This window comes from Chinchilla lanigera, unplaced genomic scaffold (assembly GCF_000276665.1).
Source record: "Chinchilla lanigera isolate Chin_1 unplaced genomic scaffold, ChiLan1.0 scaffold00136, whole genome shotgun sequence".
In the NCBI taxonomy this organism is placed as follows: Eukaryota; Metazoa; Chordata; class Mammalia; order Rodentia; family Chinchillidae; genus Chinchilla; species Chinchilla lanigera.
Genome location: NW_004955537.1, coordinates 970078 through 980859, shown reverse-complemented (window position 1 = coordinate 980859; position 10782 = coordinate 970078). Strand labels below are relative to the sequence as shown.

Sequence of the window (10782 nt, the reverse complement as noted above, 5' to 3'; positions counted from 1 at the left end):
ACTTCTGTGGTAAATGTCAACCTGGAGATAAGATACTTCTCCTAATTAGCAACATTTACTATTTGTGGAAGTCTTTGTACTGACTCCCAAGGTCCTGCTCAGTTTCCCATGCTTTCCTCAGTATCCCCTTCCTTTGTTTGAAAACCAAATAAATATGGGCCACCCAGAGAAGTTCTTTGTCTCAGCCACCAGAGAATCTTGAATTCTGCTAGAGGGTTTTGATCCTCCTGGAGCCCTAAAATCATACCACTTGTCTCTTTTATTTAAACCTTTGCTGTACATTCATTCATTTGGGAGGTTGTGGGCCTCATCAGCATGATAATCATGAATTTTCATAAAATTTGAAACACATAAAATCTTATGCATTATTTTTCTCCTCTGTATTTATTGTATTATAATTGTTCATTTTTAAAATTAAAGTATATACATGTATATTTGTTTTAGCCTCTGTCTACTGTTCATTAGCTTAGTACAGGCACATTCCCAAGTGTTTTATTACTTATTATAATTGCTTTATACTCATGCTTGTGTAGACTTTTTCTCTGGGGCATTCAAACATGATGAAAATAAGGCTGTTTTAGCCATTATGTCCTGTTAAATGTAATAGAAACCATCAGAGCCAGCGTATTTGTTCTTGAAGGTATTTAAGAAGAGAGCAGATGATTTAGAGTTTTAGACTTCTAATTTTGATTTGCATGGTGCCCTGCCATATTTCTGGTTGCCTCAAGGGTTTGCTAGGAAGTCTTCAAATGATATCCTACCTATTTAGGTATAAATTAATTTGGGAGTATAAAAGTTATTAATTGTCACAGGTATAGAGGGTCATAATTCCAAATTAATGGAATATATGAGTTGAGAAACTTTTAATTTTTTGTGTTTGTTGAGATTTTTAATTATTCAATAAATATTTTAGTGTCTGATAACTGCCAGACAGTGCCACATACCTTGACAGAGATAAATGCTATATTTTAAAAAATGATAAGCCATAGAGTTGAAGAATATATTTGTGGTACATTTAACAGCCAGATATTACTATCTGTAATAATAAAAATCCCTACAAATGGATTAGAAAAAGATAAATTGATAGAAAAATGGCAAGATGTAAGTAAGGCACCCTAAAGGCACCCTTTTGCTTATTAGCCATTTACCAATTATGAAATAAAGATAAATTTCTAATAAGATACAATTTTGTACCTATCAGACTGGCAAAAATTAAGTCTGATAATACTAAATATAGAGTACAGGCACTCTTGGACACTATTGATAGGGATAGAAACTGCACAACCATAGTGAAAAACAATTTGGCAATATGTGGTTGTCTTGGTTACTTTTCTCTTGTGCTGAGACAAAATACCTGACACCCAAAATTAAGGAAGGAGAGGTTTATTTAGCTCACAGTTTGTGGAGGTTTCAGTCCGTACTTGGCTGGCTCAAAGGCAGAGTGGCACATGGCCGACGGCAACAGTTCATGGCAGCCAGCAATAGTTCATGGCAGCGGAAAACAGCAAGACCACAAGAGGGGGCAAAACAAGCCTCTTTTCCTCCCTTATATTGTAAGGCTCCCCCCACTCGGGGTGTGTAGCACTCACATAATCTCCATGCCCTTGTCTTCCACAGGCTCAGGATAAATACAAAATAAGGACCCTGGCCCCCTGCTCAGCCACTTAGTTAACCTTCTAAACTTCTCCACTTGATACAATGAGCAATATCCTAGAGCCTTAAGGGCATGTCCTTTTCACCCCAGGATGTAGAACTGCTAAGTCACTTAGTTAAGCTTCTAGACTCCTCAAGTTGACACAATGTATCAACCATAACAGTAGTATAACTAACATATGCTTCCAGTTCATCAGTTCCACTCCCACTTGTGTACACCTTAGAAAATCTTCAATGTGTACATAAAGGAATGTACAAAAATGTTTATGCAACATTGTTATAGCAAAAAATTCAAACTAGCTCAAATGTCAATAAAAGAATAAAAGTACAGTAAGTCTCAGATTTATATTCCTTGGATTCTTTCATAAGTACAACAAAGTGAGTCTTATACACCTTTGACACAAAAGTACGATATATATTGCTTTGCACTTCCTTACAGTCCCCTTTGCATTGCTACTGCTTTTCATCTTGCTTCCCTACACCCTGGGCTCTGATTGAGCACTGTTCTGCTGTACACTGCTGCACTCTACAGCAAGCACACAGAAGCACCACTATGACAATGTCCCTCAGACACCTGAGCTATTTCTGTGATTTGTTTGCATCTACAAATGTTGGTAATGTGAGGTCTGTTCATATCTGTGAAAGTTCACAACTGGAATGTTCACTAAGTCCAGGGTTTAGTGTATTGTGGTATATTTACCTATATAGAATTCTATGTAATAATGAAAATGAATGAACTAGATCTATAACTTGGGTAAATCTCATAAATCTCATAAAGGTTGACTATGAATTAAGCACATTTCAAGACTCAGTTATATAAAGTTTAAATTGTATTTCAGTTGACTTGTGAGCATTCAGGTGGCCATTATTCCTTATACATTTTTATTCATCTGAAGTATTTCATTACATAGTATTTTAAAAGAACAGTAATTCCAGCACTCAGGAGGCTGGTACAGGAGGATTGAATCTTCAAAGTCAGCCTGGGCTACATAGCAAGTTCAAGGTTGATATGGGCTACAGATATGGTTCTTGTTAAAGTGTAATACAGGGATGGAGGGGAATAGGAAATGTATAAAGATGTTGTTAGAATGAATCATAAAAAATATTTTATTTTATAAGTCTAAAATGGCCTAATACAGGCAATTTCAAGTAATACTACCTCATTCAGTCTAATATAACAAGTACTCTTAATTGAAATATATTCAAAGTAGTATAAGAATATAAGGGCAAGAACAACTGACTGCTAAAGTAAAGGAGGAAGATGGTCTTAGTAGGCCTCCAGAGAAGAGAATGACATTTGAACCAGATCTTAAAGGCTGAGAATGAGGAGAAGAAAGAAGGCCTTCTAGATAGGAAGAGGAATCTGCCCCATAGAATAGTGTAGGTCAGAAACAGGCAATGGAGGAAGAGACTAAAAAGAGAAACCATAATAGCACATATTCATGTGACACTTATTAAACAGGCATGTACAAGTTAAGTAACCTGTCCGAGATCACAGGGCTGGCAAGTGGTAGAACTATGATTTGAACTCTGGCAGTCCAAGTCCAGAATCTATACCAGTGATGATGGCAGGCCTTTTAGAGCTTTCAGTGATAACAAACAGCCCACTGCAGCACATGTGTTGTAGGTTTGCCACCATTGGTCTATACTCTTGACCAGAAAGCTTATATTATTAAGCAAAATCAGAGGAAAGTGGTATTTGTGAGTGGTAAGGGAACAATAGTAAGTTTCAAAAGTATAGGAATAGTTAGCAGTGTGAAAGGCCTTAGGAAGATTAAAATAGAAATATTTTTAAAGGCATTGAATATTAAAAAAAACATTGTGCTCTAAGGTATGGTAAAGAATGCCAAGATAAAAGGGATATGGATATCTCAGGATACTAATTATTCAACCCTTGAGTTCTGTATGTTGGTGATTATAATTCTGTCTAATTGTGAAGAAGATGGAGCGAGGGACTCATCAATAGATCTCTGTTATTGAATACTTGATGTATCAACTTGATTGAAAAAATTTTGATCCTTTGGTGTCCATAGTTACTCATAACTAATTAGCATTAATATTGACAATTTTGTTTATTCTTCTGTTACCTTCTCAGTTTATCCTGTTGTTGATTAAATGGATTTTAAGAATCAGACATTTCATAGATAAGAAGTGAAAGAGACCTTATAAGCAGTGTAGTCTTTGGAAATTGTTTTATGGCTTGATGTTTAGAAGTCCTAATTCAGGTCCCAGTTTGCCACTTACTAGCTCTTACTTAGGCAAGAGGGTCGCAATAGGTGAACTTTAAGCTCTTTTCCAACTTTGAAGTTCTGTGATTGTTAGGTTAGTTGTTCATAAAAGAAATTGAGATCTAAAGAAAGGAATGGCTTGGCAAGGCCCGTAAAAACTGGAGTCTGATTTCCTTGACTCTTGTTCCAAGAAATCCGATGGCAGAATCGTCGCTTCTCGGCCTTTTGGCTAAGATCAAGTGTAGTATCTGTTCTTATCTTATTTAGTCTCAGAATTTCCATGTTTGATGACCTATATAGTTTTGGAATAGCAGTATGCTACTTCGTAGCATATTCCTCCAACAAGATTTGATGTTTTTCTCATGATTAAATTAGTGTTATGGTTTGAGGGAGCTAAGTCGTATCTGTTCTTTAATATCTGATACATACTCTACCTGATGACAGAATCAGTAAATATTTGAGTGGCTGTTATATATCAGGCATGAATTAGATACATGAAAAACAGTCGTGTAGGTTTTTGAGAATTCATTTATCTAATGTATAAAAATTAACAATCAGCATCTTTTATTTCTATGTATCATCTATCTATATCTGTCTATATATATATATACCTATATATCTATGTTTGTCTCTATCTATCTGTCTATACCTTATTCCATTACTTTTTAAAGGGTACCTACTCTCAGTAATATATTATACTAAGAAAGGGGAACTATCCTTCTCTGAGAGTGCTCCAGATACATTGAAACAAGTAATGTAGTGTTTTCACCTACTGCATATAGGTGTTATTAGCACTATTTTATACACAAACCAAGAACAAGAAATATCTGGCCAAGATTATGCAGTTTATAAGTGATAAGATTCAGTTTCAAAAAGAGGAAGGAAGCAAAACGCTTCAGTTTCAAACCATGACCAGCCTAACTTCAAACCTGGCCCCAGTGCCCTTTTTTTTTTTTTTTTTTTTTTTTTGTACTGGGAATCAAAACTCAGGACCTCACACTTGCCAGGCAGGCGCTGTGCCGCTGAGGTAAATCCCTGTCCTCAGTGTCCTTTCTGTTTCACTGTATACACTTCTTCCAACATTGTTGTATAACATCAGGAATTTATCAGTACAGGAGGCAAGATTTACTTGTAGGAACTGACTTTTTTTTCTAAATATATCCTATTTACCAAACAACATCAGCAAACTTGAAAAATTCCTAGTGATACATTTTGGATCTTAAAAGGTCTGCCTGCAGAGGTCCAAGTGGTAAAGGTTTAGTCAGGTTGGCACTCTTGGAAGGTGGTGAAACCTGTAAGAGTTAGTGTGTAGTCTTTGTCTTTGCAGAGGATAATGGGAGTCCAGCTGCTGTCTTCCTTCCCACTCCCTGCTTCCTTGCCATGAGGTAAGCAGCTTTGCTCTGCCATGTGTTACTTCATTACAAGCCTAAAACTATGAGCCGAAATATTTTTTCCTTCTAAGTTATTTCAGCTACTGTATTTGCTATGACAGAAAACTAACAAAGTTAAATAGAAGAATGAAATGCTTTGGTGAATCAGAGTCAAGATTCTTCTTTTATTTGTTTTCTAATGCTTGGGATTGAATCTAGAGCTTTGCACATGCTAGATAAGAACTGTAGCTGAGGTACATCCTAAGCTCTTTTTTATTTTGAGACAGTCTCACTATGTTGGCCAGCCTAGCCTGGAATTTTTGATCATCCACCTCAGTTTCCCATATATAGGGTGATTGTAGGGTACTACTACACCCAGGTTGTTTACTTTTTAATTTGAACAAATATATGAATAGTTTGCTTGTTAGGATCAGTGCCCATATTTTAATAAACTGAAAATTTCTGTATTCTCTCAACCTTTGGTATGCATTCACTCCTCCCCCACCCCAACAAACATTTACCAACTGCTTACTAATGATACAAAGGAGAAGAGGTAAGGTTTCTTTCCTCAGTGAATTTATTATCCAAATAAATATCATTGGTTGACCTCAGTTTTCTTGCTCCCTCAAACCATAACACTAATTTAATCATGAGAAAAACATCAAATCTTGTTGGAGGAATATGCTACGAAGTAGCATACTGGTATTCCAAAACTATATAGGTCATCAAACATGGAAATTCTGAGAAACTGGCAGCAAGAAGAGCCTAAGGAAGACATGGCAATGTATGATTATGATCCAGGAATGATAATAACCACAAAAATGTTGTTAGGTGAAAACTAAGGAAGTCTGAATAAAATGTGGGCTTCAGTTAATAATGTATCAATAATAGTTTATTAATTATAATTAAGTACACCACAGTAATATATTAGTAATGGGGATATGGGACTGCAGGGTATATGGGAACTTTGAACTGTCTATAATTTTTCTGTAAATCTAAAATTTCTTATAGAAGGTTAGATGCCTCTGATCCCAATACTCTGGAAGACTGAGGCAGGAGGATTTAAATTTCAAGCCTGGCCTGGGTAACTTAGTGGCTTAGCAAGACCCTGTTTCAAAATAAAAAAGGGGGATTAGAGGTGTACCTGCATGTGAAGGCCTTAGGCTCAATCCCCAGTACAAAAAAAAAAAAAAAAAGATTAGAGGCTATTTTGTGGGGTTTTAATTAAAACATTTTCTTCATAATATGGTTGTCCTAATATAGCTGACTCATTTTATGGGACTGACAAACTGCATAATACTAATAGAGTTATGTGCCAAAGGGTCTATGCTAAGTGAATGTCACATAAATGTTTTCCACCTCACTGTCAGGTTTGTAGGTGTCCAAAAAAAAAAAAAAAAATGCAAAAAGCTACTCAACAGTCAGACAAATGTAAAAAAATCTTACTTTATAATACTGCTTAATTGAAAATTGGATAATCCTCACAGTGGCTTGTGAACAAAAATGATTCATTTCATATAAGAATGCTTTTTTATGTGAGTTGGTTGGGGCTAAAAATTATAAATGTATGTTACACTTATGTATGAATAAATTCCATGTTATTTTTTCTGCAAGTGCTTTATAAGATTAGTATGACTTTGGTCATATATTTATGGGGAGTGACATAAATTTAGAAGCCATGGATTTAGTTTTAAGAACAAAACATTTTGGGAAACCTCGTAATCACAGAGTTTATAGTTTTACTAAGTATATCTTAATCATTAGTTATACAGTAACTGTACCTACATGTAAAGAAAACCACTCATAGAAATCTTCCTATTTAAGAACAAATTCTGTTCATAGTGAATGACCTTAGAGGTTCTTTCTCTGTAGCATGCTAAGAAAATATTACTTTAAAAAATCAGTACAGTTAACAATTGTCTTGTTTCTCGCTCCAGAACCTACTCTCCAGAATCCCTAATTCTGAACTCTCCTATTTCTGCAACATCTCCAACTTAATTACTTAATGCTGCTTTACTTAATGACCAAACAGGAACTGGCTTTTGGGCTGAATCCTGTTAACTGGCTTAGCCAATAAGAATAGGGTTGTTTTTATGCTGATCTTAGGTGTCACAACTATCTTCTCAAGAACTGCTAGTTGAATTTCGTGAAATATTGTAGGGTTATTTCCATCTTTGCTTATTTTATTTCACTTAATTTAAAAAGGAGAAAAGAACTGGGGATATAATCACTAGTAGACATTTACCTAGCATGTATGTAGCACTTGATTTGCTTTCCAGCACTGAAAAAACTAATTAATTAAAAGTAGATGAAATAAATGTGATTGAAATTAAAATAATGACGTGAAAATAATTAAGTTATTTTCTTTTAAATTCAATGTGTTTTTAAGTCAACCTAAGCTTAACAGAATTGATTTTAGCTGGGCGTGGTGGTGCACGCCTGTAATGCCAGCACTTGGGAGGCTGAGGCAGGAGGATCATTGTGAGTTTGAGACCAGCCTGGGCTACAAAGTGAGCTCAAGGCCAGCCTGAACTGCAGAGTGAGACCCTGTCTCAAAAAAAATAAAACAACAACAAAAAAGAATTGATTTTATTTTGATTAGTATGTATTGTATATTAATGAGGTTCACTGTGCTATTTCAACATATACATACCATGTGCACTGATCAATTCTAGCCTCCCTTTATCCACCACCGTCTCCTTCCCGTGCTCTTATAATCACTATTTTACATTCAGGACTACTTTTTTTTTTTTAACTTCTACATATGAGAGCAAATATATAGTAATTGTCTTCATGTGTCTGGCCTATTTCACTTAACTTAGAGTTCTCTAGTTTCATCCACTTAGAGTAATATTCACCGTGTAGAGAGAGCACATTTTCTCTGTCCATTTATCTGTTGGTAAGCACCTAGGTTTAGTCCATATTTGAGCTATTGTGAATACTACAAAAATAAGCATTGGGTGTGCTAGTATCTCTTTGGTATATTGATTTCATTTCCATTGGGTGTACACCCAGAAGTGGGCTAGCTGGTTTATATGGTAGATCTATTTTTTTTTTGAGGAACCTATATACTGTTCTTCATAATGGTTGCACTAATTTACAACAGTGTGTACAAGAGTTCCTTTTTCTTCATACCTTCACCAGCATTTATTCTCTGTCTTTTTGATAGTAGCCATTCTAACTAATATCTCTGTGGTTTTGATTTGTATCATCCTAGTGGCAAATGATATTGAGCATTTATTCATGTATTTTTTGGCCATTTGAATTTCTGTGTGTGTGTGTGTGTGAGAGAGAGAGAGAGACAGACAGACAGACACAGACACAGAGACAGAAACAGAGAATGAGAATATAAATGAATACTGAGGATCCAACAACCCAGGGGTGCTCTACCATTTAGCTATATTCCCAACCCTTTTAATTTTTACTTTGAGACCAAAGTCTCACTAAGCTGCCCAGGCTGGCCTCAGACTTCTGATTATCCTGCCTTGGCCTCCTTAATAGCTGGAATTACAGCTATTCACCACTATGTCCGGCTGAATTTCTCCTTTTGAAAAGTGTCTATTTAGGTAATTTGACCATCCTTTAATTGAATTAGTTGGATTGTTGTTGTTAAAGTTTTTCAGTTCCTTTTATTTTCTGGGTATTAGTCTTTTGTCAGATAGTTTGCTTTTTTTTTCCTCCCTATTTTGTAGGTTTTCTCCTTGCTCTGTTGTTTCTTTTGGTGTGCAGAACCTTTTTATTTTGCTGTGATCCCATTTGTCTGTTCTTGCTTTTGTTTTCTGTGCTTTTGGGGTCATAACAAAAAAAAAAAAAATCTTTGGCTATACCATTGTCTTGAAGTGTTTCCTCTATGCTTTCTTCTAGTAGGTTCAGAGTTTCAGATCTTACATTCAGGTCTCCGCTTTGACTTGATTTTTGTACAGGATGAGGTGGGGGTCAAGTTTCAGTTTCCATATGTGGATGTCCAGTTTTCCCTGCACCATTTATTGAAGAGGCTGTTCCTTCTCCAGTGTATGTTTTTGGCATTTTTGTCAAGAAGCAGGTGGCAGTAGATATGTGGATATATTTCTGGGCTCTCCATTCTTTTTCACTGATCCATTTATCTGCTATGGTTTAGATCTAAAATATTCCCCAGAGTGTTCAGCAGTGGGGCTTTTGGAAGGTGACTGAATCATGAGGGCTCTAATTGTATCATTTATCAGTTCAGATAGTCTTTTGGTGGAATTTTTAGGGTTTCCTATATTTAGAATCATATAACTATAAACAGGGCTAATTGGAATTCCCCTTTCTTCTTTCTAGGCCTTTTATTTCTTCTTGTCTAATTGCTCTGGCTAAACATTCCTGTACTATATGAATAAGAGCAGTGATAGTGGACATCCTTGTCTTATTACACATTGGACAGAAGCATGGGGAAAACCTGAAAACTTCAGTGTGATATTGGCGGTGAGTTTGTCTGTATAACCTTTATTTTGAGTTTTGATCCTTTTATACCCAATTTATTCAAGGTTTTTATCATGGAAGGTATTAAATTTTTATGAAAGGCTTTTTTGTGATCTGTTGAGATGACTGTATTATTTTTATCTTTCATTCTTTTATTCTGTGTATCACATTTTTTGATTTGCATATTTTGAGCCGTCCCTGCATCTCTGTGATAAATACAACTTGATTATGGTGAATGATCTTTTTGATGTGCAAAAGTCTTGAGGATTTTGCATTTATGTTCATCAGGTATATGCATCTATAGTTGTTTTGGTTTTGATGTTTCTTTTTCTAGTTTTAGTATCAAGATAATGCTGGCCTCATAAAGTGAATTTATCAATTCACTTCTTTTCAGTTCTTTGGGATAATTTAACAAGAATTTACATTAGGGCCGGGGATATAGCTCAGTGGCACAAGCGCCTGCCTGGCAAGCACAAGGTCATGAGTTTGATCCCCAGTACCGCAAAAAAAAAAAAAAAAAAAAAAAAAAAAAAGAATTTACATTAGTACTTTGAAATTTTGATGAAGTTGAGCAGTGAAGCTGTCTGGTCTTGGATTTTCCTATATTGAGAGGACTTTTTATTACTGATTCAATCTCATTATTCATTATTGGTCTACTCAGGTTTTCTATTTCTTTATGGTTCAATTTTATTGGATTATATATGTTTGTAGGTCTGTGTGCAGAAATGTATCCATTTCTTCTAGGTTTCCCAATTTGTTGGCATATATATACTTGTCCATAATAGTTCCTAATGATCCTTTGTGTTTCTGTGGTATAAGTTATAATGTTTTCTTTTCCGTCTTTACTTTCATTTATTTGGGTCTTATCTTTATTTCTGAGTTGACTTAGCCAAAGATTTATTGACTTTGTTTATCTTTTTAAAAAACCAACTTTGGGGCTGAGGATATAGCTCAGTGGCACAAGCGCCTGCCTGGCAAGTGCAAGGTGCTGAGTTTGAGTCAGCACCAAAAACAAATAAAATTTTTAAAAAACTTTGTTTTATTGATCTTTTGTGCTTTTAAAGCTTATTATATATATATATTTCTGCTCT

At 35.3% G+C, this 10782-nt stretch overlaps 1 protein-coding gene across 3 annotated transcripts in view; it reads left to right on the top strand.

Annotated features, from left to right (window-relative positions):
- Positions 1 to 9562: 9562 nt before the first annotated feature.
- Positions 9563 to 10782, top strand: part of Scmh1 (sex comb on midleg homolog 1 (Drosophila)) — a 152089-nt gene continuing 150869 nt past the window's right edge. For 2 of the 3 annotated variants that reach the window (XM_013507792.1, XM_013507790.1), the window contains exon 1: positions 9563 to 9694. The gene's annotated coding sequence lies outside the window, so the exon portion shown is untranslated. The remainder of the gene's footprint in view (positions 9695 to 10782) is intronic. The other variant, XM_005410586.2, reaches the window with a different exon arrangement.